This window comes from Coturnix japonica, chromosome 3 (genome assembly GCF_001577835.2).
Source record: "Coturnix japonica isolate 7356 chromosome 3, Coturnix japonica 2.1, whole genome shotgun sequence".
In the NCBI taxonomy this organism is placed as follows: Eukaryota; Metazoa; Chordata; class Aves; order Galliformes; family Phasianidae; genus Coturnix; species Coturnix japonica.
Window position 1 is genome coordinate 65,604,071 of NC_029518.1, and position 18,622 is coordinate 65,622,692.

Consider the following 18,622-nt stretch of genomic DNA (forward strand, 5'->3'; position numbering starts at 1 on the left):
GTTCTAAGGGGAAGACCATAAATAAGTGAATGATCTGATGGTGGAAAAGATCATTTGCCTCAGTACCAGCTCTCTAGTATCTGCCACTCTCCAGTGCACACTTTTTAAATACTCACATCTTCACTGATACCATTATATTTTGTAATCAACAGCTATCTAATTCTTGAAAAACAGAAAATTCTTTAAAAACAGAAAATGTCCTCTAATTATGGTCTGGAATTCCTTGTATAAGTAATTTTCAGGTCTTTGCAGCAAATGTGAATGCAAATAAAATCTCCCTTTCATACAAAATTGTTACAATGATAAATTTACATTGTATTCGTACATTAATGCAGTCTGTGCTTAGTTTCAGCGTACTACATGTATTTGTACTGGAATTGTTCCCATTTCAATACTTGTGAACAATATCCTTTATATCTTTCATATGAGAATAGACATTATGAGTCCATTAATGGGCAAGATTTGTCCATACAATACTCCAGGGAATTTTCTTGTAAATTTGCATACTTTTTCTAAATATGTATGCGAACTTGAAAGATGAGACTGTTAGACATAGAGAATGAATCATTAGAGTTAGACAGACAAACTGATCTTTCATCCCTCACAGAACTAGTACTACATATGTAGTAAATTGTGTTTTGCTGTTTCTTTTTAATATGACAATCCTAAATTGCAGGACTTCTAAAGCTGGCTCAAAATTTGCAGTTATCATAAAGATTTTGTCTTTTTTTTTTTTTTAAATTAAATAGAAGCACACTTGTATTAAGGCATGTATGCAACAATGGCATTTTTTCAGTAGAGCTGAAGAGAAAAAATGACAGGATAATGAATAACATGGTCAACATCTTGAAAAAGAATTATCTCTCTTTGGGAAAAAAGAAAAAATGTTTCATTTGGAAGTTGAAAACTGGCTAAAATGAGTCCAGGCCAATGAACTGAAGCCTATATACAATAGCATGCATTCCCTTAACAGTCTCCACTGTACGAAGCCTTCAAAAGTATCCTGAAAAGTACACTTTAGCATCACACTCAAAAGTGATAAAACTTCCATTCTCATTATTTCTTTGAGTCTATAATTTCCTCTTGTTTCTTTACTTGTTCTTTGTTTATACTTGGTTTTCGGTAGAGATCAGTCTTTTCACTCTGTGTATGGCATCTATTGTAGCTGTATCTTGATCCCCAAACAGTGTTCCAAAGTAGAACATAGTAGAAGTAATGAGTGGTGTGGAATGATGTTAAAACAATAGGGTGTTATCTGTATTCACAAGTAAGAATAGATAGAAAAGTACACAGTAAAGAGATAAGTTATGCTTTCAGCTGTCAAGGCAGGTACAAAATCGTTCACCTTGCACTCTAAATCTGCCAAACAAGCAGCCTGGTTTAGCCATGTGATCACTATCACATATCCCCACTGTTTATATCCCCACTGTTCAGAGCTGGATTGCTATAGAGATGACTTGTAGGAATACTTCCGATGATCTGCATGTGGTACTGGGTCTCCTCTCTGCCTCAAGTGGGTCTTCTAGTGTCAAGAAATAAAAGTATTCAGTATGGGTGGGTTTTTTTGACTTCACAGTATTTTAAATATCATGAGGGTTGTGATGATGCCCATCAGTGGTATTTTCATCTCATGAAAATAAGTGTATTTCACAAGTCATGGGACTGTGGACCAATGGGAAGTGGGATGAAGTTTAGTGTTTCTGAGATTGTGGGGCAAACTATAGAGAACAGCAGGAACCAAAACTGAGGTTTCCTGGTCCTTACTACATTTGGGGTGCAGTCTTCAGGATGAGTTACTGCCCAAAATATTTTATTTCCTATTGGAGTAAGTTGAAGCAGTTCAAGCAAAGTCAGGAAGAAAGCTATCAGTTAAGGCCACATGGTTGAGCGCAACTACAAAGTCTGAATTTGGCTTTTGCTGTTTAGCAACCTAGCTGAAGAGCATTATGGTAAGGGTGACAGAGTAGAGGAACTGACTGTCCAGAGGGGTTATGGAGTGTCCTTCTACAGAGATATTTAAGATACATCTGGATGCCCATCTGTGTGATGTACTGTAGGGTATCTGATTTAGCACGGGGGTTGAACTTGATGATCTCTTGAGGTCCCTTCCAACCCCTGCAATTCTGTGATACTATGAGAATGTGCAAATTTCTGTGGACAACAAGGAGAAAAATAAACAAAAAGAATATCTGCAGACAGTTCGTGGTAAAGTTTGAAGGTGGTAGTAGAGAGGAACAGGCACAAATCCTGTAATCTATTAATTGGATTTGGACCTGCACCTGTTGCACACATATTTGAAAATATCTACACTTTTTGCAAAAGGTAGATAATTTTTTCTCAACACTTTTACACTAAGAAAATGAGGTATAATCTCTTTAAATGCTATGTCTGTGAATTTGATAAATAGTTTTGAATACTTTTGAGTCACATGTATATATTGTTGCCTGCTTTTTCAAATTTCCCTGCTATGTTATTTACTGTAGTGTATTATCTGTGTTTTCTTTCTTTGGTTCCTTTCTTTGGTTCCAAAAATTCTCATCAAAACCACATGTGCATTGAGATGATGTAGGAAGAAACATCAAGGGATGCGCACCAAAATATGGACAGCCCAAGTGAGGGAAGCAAAGTGAAATCTGTTTAACCACCTAATTGGTTGAAACCTGTCACAAGGTCTTGATACTTGAATATGTTCTACCTTAATAGACAGTGTTTGTGTCTTAAGGAAATGAAATAAATGCGTGGGAATGAAAATTTTTACATGGATTTGTAGCCAATTAAAAACAGATATAAAAGTACACTACTATTTAAAATAATGATATAGAAATAAACAGTGGGCAAGATGAAGAAGAAGAAAATGACAGAAGAAGTAACTCTACAAGCTATTTATTGGAATGAAGAAAAATAACTTTGCTACATAACATGAAATAGTTCCTTTTGGGCAGATTTATTATTCCATTTATTCTTGAAACAAACCAACCATAGTTATTTACCTTAGGAATATGGAAGTTGCTTATTTCTGTGGAGTTAGACTGTAGAATTTAACAGAACTATGAACTGATGGTTTCACAAGGCATCAGTCACACTTCTACAACATTTACTGATATAAATATAAATGCTTGATTTTAAAGGATAAATAAAGCAACAGTATTATCTAAACAGGGTGAAATTTAACATCCTTGTGGTTTGTGGAAATTTTTGATGTGCCTGCTGGCTTTTCAATAAAAATCAATTATGCCTTAAATGCAAGCGGTAGTCAACATACTACAGACTATAAATTCAATTTCATACTCAGAAATATGGATTAGCTGAACTTGATGCCCTTCCATTGATTTCAGAAAGCAAAAGCTGATAAGGTAAATAATAGTAAGAAGCTCTCTGACACTCCACATCAAGTTCCGGATTTCCATATTATTTTCGTAAGAACTTCCCAGCCACCACAATATCCTCCTTGTGAAATATGTATGATGAATAGATATTATATGAATTGCTGATTCATCTCTATTTACAGGATGGATATTTGGCTTTTATAATGCAAGCTGGGAACTGGATAGGAAATGAATATATTTATTTCTTTTAGCACTGTGCAAGTTATATATCATCCGGTATGAATAAAGCAACAGAGTAATTACAGAGCAGTCTGATTAAGCTTATGTTCTCCAGACTGCAAACTTTTCTAAATAATGCTTCTAGACATAAGGTAAGCAAGAGGAAACCAGGCTCTCTTTAACTTACAAGGAAATTTAGATCTGCTGTAAATTTAAAACAAAACCACCTCTCTGTTCCCTGAGCAGAACATCCGAGACTAACATGAATTACAGAAAATGTGTTGTAGGTGTGAAGGGAGAGAGGCAATAATGTTAGAACTTAGAATTAAATGAGGAAAGATGGTTCATGAACCAAAATTTCAGCTTATTTCTCAGAAAGATCCATTCATATCTGAAAAATATTACTTCTCTTCCTGGAAGTACAGAACACTTAGGCTGCCAAACCTGTGTTCTTTGCTTACTAAACAGGGCTCAGTCATTCTCCCCTAAAATATATATATGTGTGTGTGTCTACATGTACCTGATTCATTCAGGTTAAATTCAAAAAGCAGCATAAGCAGAGATAGCCCACAAGGACTTGTTCTTACCATCATTCAAAGGCTTGTCATTACTTTGACTCTAACTTGCATTCGCTGTTTCCTTTTGTCACATATCTAGCACACTGAAGGAGATGCTGCCAACTGATCTGGGCTTTTCTCAAGAAAGTTGAATCCCAAGAAACATCTGTGATAGGCATATGGGTACTAAAGTCTTCCAAAAAAGCCAAACCTCTGCTTTGGACCTAGTGACATGAATAATGCTTACGGTGTTGCAGAACCTCAACATTTTAAATCTCAGCACTATGCAATGGAAAAGAAGCTTAAAAAGCCTAAGTTCTGTAATTTCAGTGAGTGCTTTAGAAAACTCAGAGCTTAATTCACACCCTCCCCCCTCACACATGTAATTTTCACATCATACTCTGCCAGCTCACTTCCATGGGTGGCTTCTGAGCTGGCCTGCTCTCAAGAGGGACTGCACTGACCCACTGAAAAATTCCTGTGATGGAAACATGCAGTTCACTATGGCAATTACCATTTACTCCCTTCTTTACACATTGTGGGTGAAGCATCCAATTGAGATTCAGAAGATTCATATATTGTTTCCATATCTTCTTGGCTCTGGCATTTGGCCCCCAAAATGGCACCACACTTCTCCAAACTGAGGTATCTTATATCAGGAAACCACCAGGTGCACAATCTCCTTCTGCCAAGCTTTGCTACGTGCTGGGGTCATACTGCCTTTTATTTTGGCAGGGAATCCAAACCAATGATATAGCATTGTTTTTGTGGAAAGACCCTCCCTCAGAGGCTGTGCTCAGTGTTGGGATACCTCTCATTCCCTTTCACAAGATACCAGATGTGCCATGCAGTTGCATGTGGTTCCTTAAGACAAGCAACAGAGATATGAACTGTGGGCACTAGGGTGCTGAATGGGAAACAGAGACAACCTCAAGTGGAACCTGTGCTTAATCAGTGAGAGCCACAGTCTGCAGAGACACCTGCTACAGTTGTTTGTAGTATGTGGTGCACTGTCTCCTTAATATTCACATATTTTATTCTTGTTCTACTTCTAATTTTAATGCTAATTTAATTCCTGCTTCAACTTCCTCTGCAGAAACTACTTCCAGCACAGGTCTCTGTGGATTCTGCCTTTTTATATTTACAGAATGGGTTAATTCATATAACTACTTCAGAAATTATTGAAAGAGACTTGCATTATATTTATCTAACAGAAGTGTATCAACTTGTATTGTTATGGATCATTTACTTTCCCATAATTTCTCATGTTTCTCTCTGGTCAGTCACAATGTAACTTGAACCTTAAAAGTCATAGCATGCATCAGTTCTCCAGCAACCAAATGAAGCTTGCTTTTCAGGTGATATCCATTGGAGGACTTACACTGTAAAGCAATATATTCAACACGTGTACTCTCCTACAACATAAGCTTTTAGTTTTCACTTAAACTGAGGTATAATTACATACCATTCTTGCACTGTGACTGTTGCAAATCACATCTTAAGTATGCAATTGTGTTACATCCTGATTAATGATGTTTCTTTGTAAGTTAGAAAATCCATCTTAGATTTGTATAACAGTGACAAATCTAATAAACAGCAACAACAAAAACCTGCTGATATTATCTTATATTTTTCTGATGTAAGTCAAGTACACACAGGAAAAATATACAGCACTGTTTATGAAAATATAATTCTTGTAGATACACTCAGAAAACTGCAAATATTCATAAACATCTCTCTCTTTGGGGAAAGAGAAAAGTGCCATTTAACAGGTGTTAGAATGTAAATGACATCTCATTAGTGACTTCCTTTTGCTGCTCAGAGACAAATAAAACCTTCATTTAAAAGCATTAGTGCTGCTCCTAAGGGCTTCTGGTATCATAATGTTTTGGTTTATGATGATATTTAGCCATTTCTAACATTCCCTCGTATTTCTACAGAATAAACCAGTTGTGTCTTTAATGTTAAGACTCAAAATAAAACCAGAGGTGACTGTACAGCTATTCTTACCTTTGTCCATCGCAAGTAACATGCACAGAGCTATCATTTAGTGAATAGGAGAGAAGCTCACCTTCATCTTAGACACCAACAGGATTCTCATTTCTCCCTGCAAAGTATGAAAATTTCCATATATTTCTTAAGTGTGGGGCTTTATGAAACCTATCATTTTTTTTTCCAAAAAAACAACAAAAAAAAAACCCACAAACAAACAAACAAAAAAACCAAACCAAACCACAAAAAACAAACCACAAAAAAAAAACCAAAAACCAAACCAAACCAACCAAACAACAACAACAACAACAAAGAAACACCCTTGCAAAACTGTTTTGGAGAGGTGTTAAACTGCTTCAAGTGTTACTCCAATTTTAATTCAGTCCTTCCGGATTAGATGATTCCTACTTAATAATTTCCATTTTTTTTTGTTAAAGAAATGAAGAACGAGCACGTCTGTGGAACTTTCACTTGGCTTTCTTTGAATAACTGTGGTTAAATAGTATATTAAAAAGGCCGATGAGCCTTTGGCAATTAGATTAATTGTTGCTGGATGCAATTATTGCACTGGCTAGGTAGCATTTATATACCAATGGCAGGAGGTGCTAATGCTCTCTGATGTGAATCATAGAATCAAAGAATCATAGAATCCCAGAATATGCTGAGTAGGAAAGGACCTACAAGGATTGTTGTGTCCAACTCCACACAGGAGAGACTAGCCTCCTGGGATGGCTATCAAGGTCCATCATTAGCCAGCTCTGTCTCAACTCTCAAGGAGCTTTCACAAACCATGTTGAATATGCTTTACATTCAACAAATGCCAGTTGATCCACTAAGGAATAAGCTGAAGACAGTAAACATCAACCATTTAATAGACCAGAAACATTAGTTTATGAGGGATTATGGAGTTAACTGTTTGCTCCTGTTATGTCTTACTTAAATGATATGGGATATTTTCTGAAGATCTCCAAGATCATGGATGACAGTATATACTTTCCTACACTCTAGATAAGCTGTAAGCACTTAAAATAATTCTTGAAGAAGCCTTATTTAAAATGCTGACTGGAAATGTATGCATAAGTGTAAAGAAGGAAAATAACAGAGAAGATGGTAAAATAATAGTAACAACAATAATAATGATGATGTGTTTTATATCACCTTGCTGTTAGTTTTCATTTGTATCCCATTTCATAAATCAATTTACATCCTCAAGGGAAGAATTGTTCTTAGACTCAACTATTGTTAGGCAAAGTGCATCAGAGGAAAGGAATCCGGGGCATGGGAGGATAAATTCAAGGCTTTACAATGAAAAGGGATTCAAAGACTGTGTGAAAAAAAATGCCAGAAACTGACTCTCAGTGGATGGGAACAGATTAAACTCGCAGAAAATTCTGAATGTTAGAGAGAAGGTAAATAAAGTACTTTATTTACCCTTCAGAATAAAAGAATGAATGGGAAATTCAATGGCTCTGAAAAGAAAAAATTAGCATGGCTTTGTAAAAACATATATTTTTTGGAATACCACAACCTAGACCAATATGGCATTATCACATAATGTCACACATTAAACTACTTTAGTTTTCAGAATAAAGTTGAACACTTACGTCTGCAATAATGACAATGCAGAGGCTAATCATGGTCTACAAATTCTACAAATCTGCTCTCACTGGTTATGCATTAACATAGAAGGTTTTAGTAATAATTTGTGAAAATGTTTATTTTAAAATACTACATTTTAAAAGTCTGAGTTCCTCAGGCACTAAATTACTCAGTAAATTTGACAAATAAACCTAAAAAAATAAGTCAGCTAAAAAATGATAATTTAATAAAATTAATTCTTTTGTTCACTATTTTTTATTGCAACACTAAATACAAAATACTAACAAAAATACTGAAACTCCTTACATTTATCTATAATTTCCCCGTGGCTTTTGTCTGCATAAAGAAAGCAACCTGTAAAACATGAAGAGTTTCATTAGAGTTTTCACTAATATAAGCATTTAGTAAATGTGAAGTTATCTTCTAGAAGGCATAAAAACTGCTATCTAGAATTCAGTTATTGCATCTTAGTCAAATCTACAGGAAAAGTTTTGTTCAAGAATCTTCTGGCATCCTTCTCATTCTTTAGTCGATATGATTGTATGGAACATGCTACAGCTTGATAAAGCACAGTAAAGTGTTTGCAAATGAAAAAGAATTCAGTGGATATCAAACAGTAATAAATTACAAGAAATATTTTCTAAATAAGTGCACAATAATTGCATGACCATTCCATATCAGTGCTAACTGCATCATTGTAGTAATAGGTAACATTAGGTTAACAATAGGTAACACTGCATCACCTACAATTAATCAGGAGATAATAATGGGAAAGGGTAGGGATTTTGGTTGCCTTCTTTTTAATGGAATCATAGAATCACAAGGTTGAAAAGGACCTACAAGATCATCAAGTCCAACCAACCTCCATAACCACTGCTACCACAAACCACTAAACTATATCTTGTAGCTCCTCATCCAGACACCTCTTGAACACTGCCAGGGATGGTGACTCCACCACCTCCCTGTGCAGGCCATTCCAGTGCCTGACCACTCTCTGAGAGAAAAAGCTTTTCCTTATGTATAATCTAAACCTCCTCTGTTACAACTTGTGGCCATTTCCTTGGGTCCTGTTTGTTGCCTGGCAGAAGAGGCCAAGCTCCTCCTCATCACAACCTCCCTTCGGGAAGTTGTAGAGAGAAATGAGGTCTCCCCTGAGCCTCCTTTTCTCCAGACTGAACAATCCCAGCTCCCTGAGCCATTCCCCATAAGACTTGTGCTCCAGACCCCTCACCAGTTTCGTTGCCCTTCTCTGGACACGTTCCAGAGTCTCAATGTCTTTCTTGTAGTGAGGCCCCCAAACTGAACACAATACTTGAGATGTGACCTCACCATTCTTCTGCTGGCCACACTGTTTCTAATGCACCATTGGCCTTCTTGGCCATCTGGGCGCACTGTTGGCTCATGTTCAACCGAGCATCAACCAACACCTCAGATCCCTTTCCTCTTCACATTCATCCAGCCACTCATCCCCAGGCCTATAGGTCTGCAAGGGGTTATTGTGGCCAAAGTGCAGGAACTGACACTTGGCCTTGTTGAACCTCACCCCATTCACCTCAGACCAGCAATCCAGCTTATCTAGATCCCTCTGAAGGGCCTCCCTTTTCATATGACGAGTGGAAAAATATGAACGGAGTGTTGAAATGCAAAGTCTCAAGTATGGTTCTAAGAAAAGACTCTATTTGTATGAAGAAAAATTTAGAGATAAATATAAATGAACTAAAGCAAAACAAACTGCATGCACAAAATATATCACCTGGGTCATAAATATGGTACCGTGCTGTTTTGTGATTTACTCATTGGTTCCATTTTTCCAGCAGCAGCTTGGTTTGCTCCAGAAGAATGCAGAAGTAATTCCATGCATGCAGACAAGGAGGTGCAGCACACAAAGCTCTGGCATGATGTAAGGGTTTCTGCATTTTAATCTTTGTTCTCTTGTAATCTCCTCTGTGGTTCAAGTCAAACCACTTACTCCTTTCCTGCCACTGTTTCAATTTCAATACAATTTACTTATTTCCCATGAGAAATGGAATGCTCATTTGTTACATGTAAGCCTGACTATAAAGCAAATAGAACTCTCTGACACCCACTCCCTGTTGCTTTTGGAAATGTTCTTTAAAATATTGGCAGCTGTGGGGGTAAAGAAAAAATAAGACACAGATATTTCAGCTTTGCAAGTTACATTCTCTCATCCCGATGAATTCTTCATGGCTTCCTCCATCATCCTATACCAGGAGTCCTGATACCTTAGTGATTACTGAGGGAAGAGGTTTTTCTGTCTGATAATCACAAGGAGTTGTCCTTCCTTATGATTCACTGGCCTTCTTGCACGTTGCTGCCTTCAGTCAGCCTTCTGGCAACAAGTTCAGTACCTCTGTGACAAAATGCCCCAGGTTAGCTGTCATTGGTCCTCTTTTCTGCCTTTTGCCTAAGGTTAGAAGTTTGTTTCCCTTGTCCCAGGGACCAGATTGTGGTAAACATTCCCCAAAACAGCCTTAACTTACAAATGTGCTTTCTATAAATGGATGTTTATTTGAAAAACAGGAGAATACCACAGTAGAATCAAAGCTAAGCTGTTCAAAAACATCCCAGATTTCCCAGTGGCAAAAACTGGTCCCCACAATTGAAACCACTGAAAGAAAATTGGAAAATAGAATGCTCGGATTTCCAGAGTCCAGCATTTTCCTCAGATTCTCAAAGTCCTTGTATGACCCTCAGCACTTGGATGCCTCTGAGTTCTCCTGTATCACTGAGCTCAGTCTCTAGAAGCGGGGTAGATATCTGTCAATTATACTCTTCAGGCTACTTTGATGTGGCCAGGTATGACCTTACTCATTTCCATAATAGGCATGAAAGCATCTTTTGTACTGACAATAAGATTTGTTCCTGCCACATGCAGCCTTTCTTTGGCATGGCATATACCATGTCATCCAGATTAGTTTAATAATGTATTTGCAGTTTCTGTAATTGGTACAGTACTTTGTTGTAATTGCTGCTCTACTCCTGCATCAGATCTAAGAAATATAGCTTTCCCTTTCTTTAGAATGAATTAATATGCTTGTACCAGCTTCTCCAATGAGGAGAATATCTATCTTCAAATGCACTTATTTAATGCTAGGTAGATTTTTATTGACATGGCACAGCGTGTTACTTGAAGCTGTGTCAATCAGAACTGTGGGGCGATCACATTTCATAATGGTTCTCAGTGAAATTCTTCTACAACTAATGTAGTGCTGCCACAATTCCAAATTAAAGTTACTTAAATTACAACAAAGACAGTCCTTCTCCCATGCAATACCTTTGCAGACAAAGTTAAATATACACACACCCCTCCTCCCCTCACAGCCCTGAGTAGTATATTCTTCAAAAGAGAGGCTTGGTATTCATGGGAAGCTGGTTATTTTAGTGTCATCTTATTTCTGAGACACTAAGCAGAGCCTATATGGAGACTGGTTCTCCAACACAGCAGCTTGTTAAGGGGAGTTGAGTGACATCCCAGCATACATCTAGCTTCCTACTGAGTCTCCAACATCTGTTACTGCCTAACTGCCTGAAATACGTGGTGCTTTCTAAGAAAAAAAAAGTAAGGTTTGTTTTTGTTTTTACACATATGCTCAGCTGAAAAGTGTGTGAGCTGATCCCTATCACATCCTTGGACATCTATGTCATCTGCTCACGTACTGCAAGATATAGACTGATTTAGTATATATTTTCCTCTGCTAGCTTTTTCTTAAAGAAGCAGGGAAAGGTAAATAAATCATGTGTTCTTTCAGATTTATTATACAGTCAGAAAGTATTTTGAGTTGACCAAAAATCGGAGTGTTTTTTCAGATGTACGTAATAATGGAAGCTTAATATCTTTAATGGGTGATAAATCTTGAGGGCAAATACCAGCTCTGGAACTAGGTGGATAATTCAGTCTGAAATCCAAGCATACTGAAATAAACCTAAATATTTTAAGTCTAGTATATATCTGACATAGTTAATTTGTTGGATGAAATCACAACTATAAAAATCTTCTATCTCAGAAGTGTCAAATTCAAGTTCAGAATTTAACTGTAAAATATCTGGCTCCTGTTCAAAAACAGTACAGAAGTGCCTTTGCTCCCAGAATCAGTCCCCTGTGCACGACCACCTTCAGGTGGAAGCAGCCAGACGGGATTGAACAGTGCTTTTCATTGCAAGTCTTGGAAATATTCCAGACACATGATGGGTGGGAAGCAGCAGTAAAACTTAAGCATTAAATGCCACTAAAACATACATAATGTAAGAAATTCTTGAATCAAAATGAAATCCTTTATATAAAATTCAAAGTCAGCTAGTCAAGTAAATTCTTCTAACCTGCAAAAACTGGTTTTCAGCTGATTTTGAATAGAAACAACAGAAAATTTCACACTGAATTCCAATAGGCAAATAATTTTGGAAGTTTGCTTAGGAATAGTTCCAGCACTAAGAATAAAATCCAGCAACAGATAGCATAAAGAAGCACGAGATGCTGAAAGCAACTGGCTAATCCTGTAATGTGGCTTATCTCACAACCTAAAGTCCTAGTAGGTATCTCCTAGCAGTTAGATGAATAAACTAAGTTCCAAAAATGTCAGATTCTCTTTTACCTTGTGGTAAACAAACAGATAAGTTTAGATACTGTGACATTTTTTTAACATTTTAGTGAGTTACTAGAAAAATCACCAAACATCACAATAAAGAGAAAGGTCTTTGTTCAGTCTATTCCATAACATCTTACGTCCACATAATAGCTTAAACAATAAGGCTCAAAATGTAACAGGTTTTACTGAGCAAAGTGTGCCCAAAGATTAGCTTAATTCTGGTGGCAGTACAATGCCAGTATGATTCCTGCAGCAAACATTTTCTCACAATGCTTGGTTGCAGGCAACATCGCTAACAGCAAATTACTTTTGGAGTCAGTACTTTTCAGATTTTCAAAGCTGTGTGTTAAACCATGTATTTGGGGCCTGTCTTTAGAGGTATAATGTAGAACTTTATGTACATCACTGTCTGTCCTAACAGGGAGGAGCAAAGTCAAAGGTAACATTTGTGAAAGCAGTAAAGCAACGTGAAAGGAAAGAATTACAAAGGGAATATGACAGTAGGAAGAGGCAAGAACTCATACAAAAATGTTAATTCAATAAGCCAGTTACTGATATGCAAACAGACTTGTCCCATTTGCAACTTCAGATATTTTGGCTTATTGGTATGACTAGTTACTAAAGGAGATCACATTACCTGATATTTTGTATGATGACAAGGCAGAAATTCAGAAAAAGTATTTTCCTGTACATTATAATTCTGTTATTCCTATAAAGCTGTGAACAAATAAAAACAGTGGCAAACAGAACCAAGAAGAAGGAAATTCAGTATGTTCTGAAACTTCCTTGATATTGTTAGAATATCTTTGTTCACTGCTCATAATACTAAATAAAAGAAATATAAGACTCAAGTATTTTTAAAATATGCTTTCAAAATATACTCAGCTTTTCTTTGTTTTCCAGAAGAGCTGAGCTATCAAGAGTAGCCTGGCATATAAATCTCTAAGAATTAATGGAAAGGATTAAAACATATTGTTATGACACAATTCACTTTGTGATTAAAAAAGAGCCACTTAACCATAATGATTCAAATTTGGCTGCAGTAGTAGCAGGTGAAATTTCCATTGATTTAAGAGAGAGTGAATTCATTTCTCATTTCTTATGCCTTAATAATACTGCATGGTTGAATATGACAGTGCCTCTTTGTGTTTAAGCAAAATAATTTTTTTTAAGGCCATTGTTCATCTTTAACCCTCAATGGAATGCTATTTTATCAGTTTCTTTCTACTAGGTGTGTTCTTTAATTCAAATGTATGCAATAAAAATCATTCTCAAAGTACATAGTATCCAGTTAACCACATTAAGTATTCCCTAAAAAGAATGATCACTGATATTGGATGGATTTCTCAATTGGAACAGAAGACTACATCTCAGAGGAATTATTATAGATGACATTCATATGTCTTAATTCTGGATTGCATAATGCAGAGTACTTTTGAGAAGTACATTAAACAGTATAATATGGGAAAAAACACAGAGAATTAAACATGAGAGTTTCCCTTTTTAGTTGCTTCATCTCTAATTTTAGATTTTATTCACTCAGAGAGTTGAAAATAAAAAATCTATTTTTTATTTTATGTGATCTCTGATCCCATTTCAATAATACACATGCTGATATCTTAAAATCTCAATGTGCTATACACAATCTACAGTTGAAAACAAACAAACAAAAAACCTTTAGGTAAAACAAGTCAAACGAAATGATTAAAACTTTTTGCAGTTAAAATGCCATTTATAAGACTTAATTCAGGCAGTAATTTTCATTTTCTATAGTGACATTTAGCTTGTTGCACTTTAGTATAAAACAGTACTCACAAACTTCGCAAATTATTGAGATATCTTCCAACTTACTCATTTTTCCTTCCCAAAGATAAAGATTTATTTCAGAGAGACTGTGAAACTGAGAACATTTTCTCCTGAGCAGTGTTGGATTCCACTTGAAGCAGCTATTATCAAAATAAATTTTCCTGTCGTGTTATGATTCTTTATCTCAAATGCCTCCAAAGTGCTCGTCCTGTCTTACGTGCTACTTCCTGCACAGCTCTTGTAACTCCTTACCTTTACAGGGAGAGTCCTGGAGACAGGCCCTGCTGACCTTTCACAGCTCCAAAGAGGAAGGAAGGAATAATAGTACAGACGAGTGCTTGTTTTAAAGCATTCCAGCCCACCCTGGAAACAAAACCCTGGATGTATCAGGGTGAGGAACAGTGAAATGAAACACAGCACTTGGAAATTATGACCGATTTTCAGAAATCTCTAGAAATGCTATCCTTACCAACAAAGTTATGCTATCACCATTGATATGGTGATTAACTGCCTTGTTGACGCTTCTGGAAGTAGGAAAATAACCACTCTCTCTATGTGTGGGGTGGAGAAAGCAGTTAAGGCTTCAGTTCAAAGTACTGGCATCCTCATAATGGAGATGCTGAACAACTTCAGCAAGGGCTTGAATAACCTTTCCTTCACACTTCTTGAAAAGACTGGCCTAGCTGAAATGAATGGTGTGTTTGTACAAAACCAGACTGCCAAAGATATGTTAAAAGGGAAAGGTTCTTCAGTAACTTGGGTCATGTTTAATCCCAAAACACTTTTTTAGGTACAAATGTAACACCAGCTTGGGAAAGCTGGATAAGTGATTGTCTTGTATATAGTTAAAAGGACATTTATGTACTTATCTTGGATCCTTTGATCAGCAATATCTTTTCCTCATTTCAGTTTAATGTAAAAAAGAGAATATCAGAATATCAGGGGGCTCCTTAGAATGTACAAATGATTTCTCCTCCTGAGTGTGCTTTGCATCTCCATTGATTCTGCTGATGAGAATTCTGCTACAGCTGCAGAACCTTCCCCCACACAACAGCAATGGCAACAGCTCTGTACAAGCAAGACCTTTCCCACTTCACCTTTTGTGTCATGCAGCCTCACTGATATTTATTTATTTATTTTTAAAATGGCTTAGTATGCATTTCTGAGTCCTAATCTTTAGACAAACTCTTGGTTTACCTTCTAGCCCTGGGCTCCTCCTAGATCAGCTTTACATAAATATTTTTAGTTACAGATACACAGAGCAGCAGAGGCCTATTCAATTCAGTTTTGGTTTTTTTTTTTCCCCCTTCTCCTTTTTTGAAAAAGGGCAAACTCTTTTATATTGACAACCATCTGTGAGCCTGTCTTTTAGGCCATCAAACTCTTCCACCCATTATGGAGAGCCTTCCTCACCTCCGCTGCATGACAGTGCAATAAAGATGACATACTAATTCAATGACTTGTAATTTCAGCTAAACAAAGACAAGTGCTGCAGCTTCTCCTTTTGTGTTTTGGTGCCATATCGGCGAAGCCAGCTATGCAAACATAGCACTGGGAGGGTTTTATGACAGCAGTTGAATGGGGAGAGTAGCTCAGTGTTGCTTTTTTATGGTATTTGGCTCCATAATATTTGGCTCAGTGCTGCTGGCCATGGCCATTGTGTCTGGATTCTATGTCAGCAGCAGCTAATTGTTCCAGTAATGTTTATCATAGGGATCCACCAGGGAGCTGTATATGTGGAGATAAGCTACAGGGCAATGATACTCACTATCTTACTGATCTCTATACACAGTGCTTTTGCTTCATTCCAAAAAGCTCTTTAGGTTTCCAGTTTAAAAGAGGGAAAAAAAAAGAAAAAAAAAATAACAGCTTAATCATTGTGCCAACAATAGTGTCTAAGGGGATGCAATCAGGTTCCCCTGATAATCTTAGCAACACATGAAAGACATGCGCAAAAGCAGTAATCGAAGCAGTTGGTTCTTTCTGTCACCTGCTGCTGAAGTCATGGGTTAATCTAAATGAGATCCCCTTCATATGAAGTAGGATGCAGGGCACTTTTTAAAACCATGAAAACATCTTATATAGGCATTGCAAACTAATAAAGAAACAGTTCATTCAGTCAAATGTATAAAGTATCCAATGCTTGCTCAACATTTCATGCTGCTTTTGGGTGCGTTACCTAAATGAAAAAGCCATTTGAATATCTAAACCCCCATGCACACTTCAGTTTGTGTGCAGATGTTGACAAAAGGAGTTTGTGAGGAGATGACCCAAAGTGACTAGACATTAGGTAGCCCAAGTAACAGGTTGCAGGAAAGCAACATTTTCTTAAGGCTCATTTTTGAAGCCTACAAATACTGCAAAAAGAAGCATCTCACTGAAAAATATTGCTCTGATATAGATGTGGGTAGACAATTTGAATTCTTAATTCTCTTAAAAGTTCTTACACTAGTTCGAGGACTAAAAAGTAAGCACCTGAAGATTTGAACTCTGAAATGGACAGTTTACAATGTTTTCCTGCTGTGTTTTAGTTGTTGTTGTTCTGAAACCCAAACATGGGACAAAAACAAAAATGAAAACACCAGTGTGGATAAGAACTACTGTCATTATGAGTACTTCTTTTTTATACCTGTTACCTTAATAAATGATTTGTAATTAAAGGCTCAGTGCCATGGCTGTATTACCAGCTAATTATTCTTACTGTCCCTGTGAAGTTGCCCCAAGATCTCTGCCAAACACACTATTAATCTGCTTAAGTATTAGGAGCATAACCTCAGCAGAGTTAATAAAATGCTATAGCTTCATCTCCAAAGTACAGAAATACCTCCCCTATGGAAAAGTCCTGAAGGATTTAATAAGGATACCACCAATTATTTCTATAGAAATTACTATGAAATAATTTACATAATATGAGAAAATGATATACTTCCTACAGGCTTTTTGAACCATCCTAAGGGACTCCACAGCAAAGATAGCATACTTTCTTAAATTCTATTGGATAACGATAATATTCTCCTACATTCTAGAGAAATCTTCCATGAAGAGTTGTTGGAATTATTCTATGAAATTAAACTGATTTTTATCCCGATCTTGGTCCTGGAAACAGCATTTATTTATTTATTTATTTATTTATTTATTTATTTATTAGTTCTTTTACTTCTTTTTCTTTCTTCTCTTACACAGGGTCTATATCTTCTGCGTTAGCAAGTAAAGGTACACACTGGGAGTGTATCTGTACAGCCAGACAACTGTGGCTGAGCATCCATCATTCATATTGGACCCACTTCTGGGCAATAGTTAAAATGGGCTAGTTTTAATTCAGTTCAATTGATCCACTGCAGTGGACTAGGTGTGCTCCTGCAGAGCATCTTCTTCTTTAATTTTATTTTAGATTACAGCGTGTGGGGATGTTTCACTACAAAAGCTGACACCACACACAAACTGATAAGCTAATGCAGACCTACCGGTTTCCTCTGTGTGCTATATAAACAATATACAATTATAACTTTACTGGAAGGAAGTATTTCTGTGAGAAATCTGAGAAGCTCAAAGCAGAATATAAGATACTAGAAACATTAAAAAGATAAAGTAAGAGATGAATCTTCAAATGCAACTAACATTTTCCATTATAACTGAATAAATAGCACATAAATACAGAAACAAGGTTCAGAGAAATAAGGTTAAAAATGAAAATATGATTAATGACGGAAATATGATTAAAGATGGAAATCCTTATCTGTAAAACAAAGAAGGAGTGAGTCCTAAATAGCAAGTCCTAAACAATGAACTAATTTTACAGAACATCGGCTCTTTCAGTACTATTCTAACAAAACAACAACAACAACAACAAAATACAGCTGGGAAAAAATATTACTGCGTGATATTAAAGTAGTGATTCAAAAGTGTCTTGTGAAGGTAAATTTCACCAACTTTCTTAGATATTTTAGGACATCCTGCATATGTCATATGTTATGAGAAAAACTAAACACATGTTCAGAGATTTCGAAACATACAAAAATAATAATTATTGGGAACAGAATATAAGACAAGCTGGCAGTTAATGTGGAATATGATAATCAACAGAGTTGTACAGCCTACAGGGACATCTAAGTCTCCCTGGCTGCACAGCTCATTTGATATATGTTCATCTTTAACATTCATCTTGCTTTCTGTTTTAGAAAGCAAGGCCTGATTCTGCCATCGTTAGTCACACCAAGTAGTACCTGACTCTGCAAGTAATCCCTATTGATTTCAGTATTAATTTTCATTAAATGTTGTTTATGCAGGACAAAAGGTGCCACAAAGAAGTTAGGATTCATGCACTGTTTCATCTTATTTGTAGACTTTGTTTCCACCCCCCCCCCTCCAGTTTTAGCATTTGTGCTTTCTCCCATTCCTACCCTCTTGTTTTTATTTCTAGTCCATTTCAGATATTACTCGCATTTCTCTCCCTACTTGTCCCTTCCTCTCTGTTGATCTTTGTGAATGTAAAATTCCATCACTTACATTTACAGTTGTC

The 18,622-nt window shown here is 36.5% G+C and overlaps 1 long non-coding RNA gene across 4 annotated transcripts in view; it reads right to left on the reverse strand.

The window, feature by feature from the left end:
- Positions 1-14,678, reverse strand: part of LOC107311917 — a 97,922-nt gene extending 83,244 nt beyond the window's left edge. For 2 of the 4 annotated variants that reach the window (XR_004306714.1, XR_001554297.2), the window contains exons 1-4: positions 14,573-14,678; positions 14,356-14,480; positions 8,000-8,047; positions 6,174-6,209 (exon numbers count right to left, since the gene is read on the reverse strand). This is a non-coding gene — a long non-coding RNA (uncharacterized LOC107311917). Of the gene's footprint in view, positions 1-6,112; positions 6,210-7,999; positions 8,048-14,355; positions 14,481-14,572 lie in introns of all 4 variants that reach the window. The other 2 variants (XR_004306713.1, XR_004306712.1) reach the window with 2 other exon arrangements.
- Positions 14,679-18,622: the final 3,944 nt, after the last annotated feature.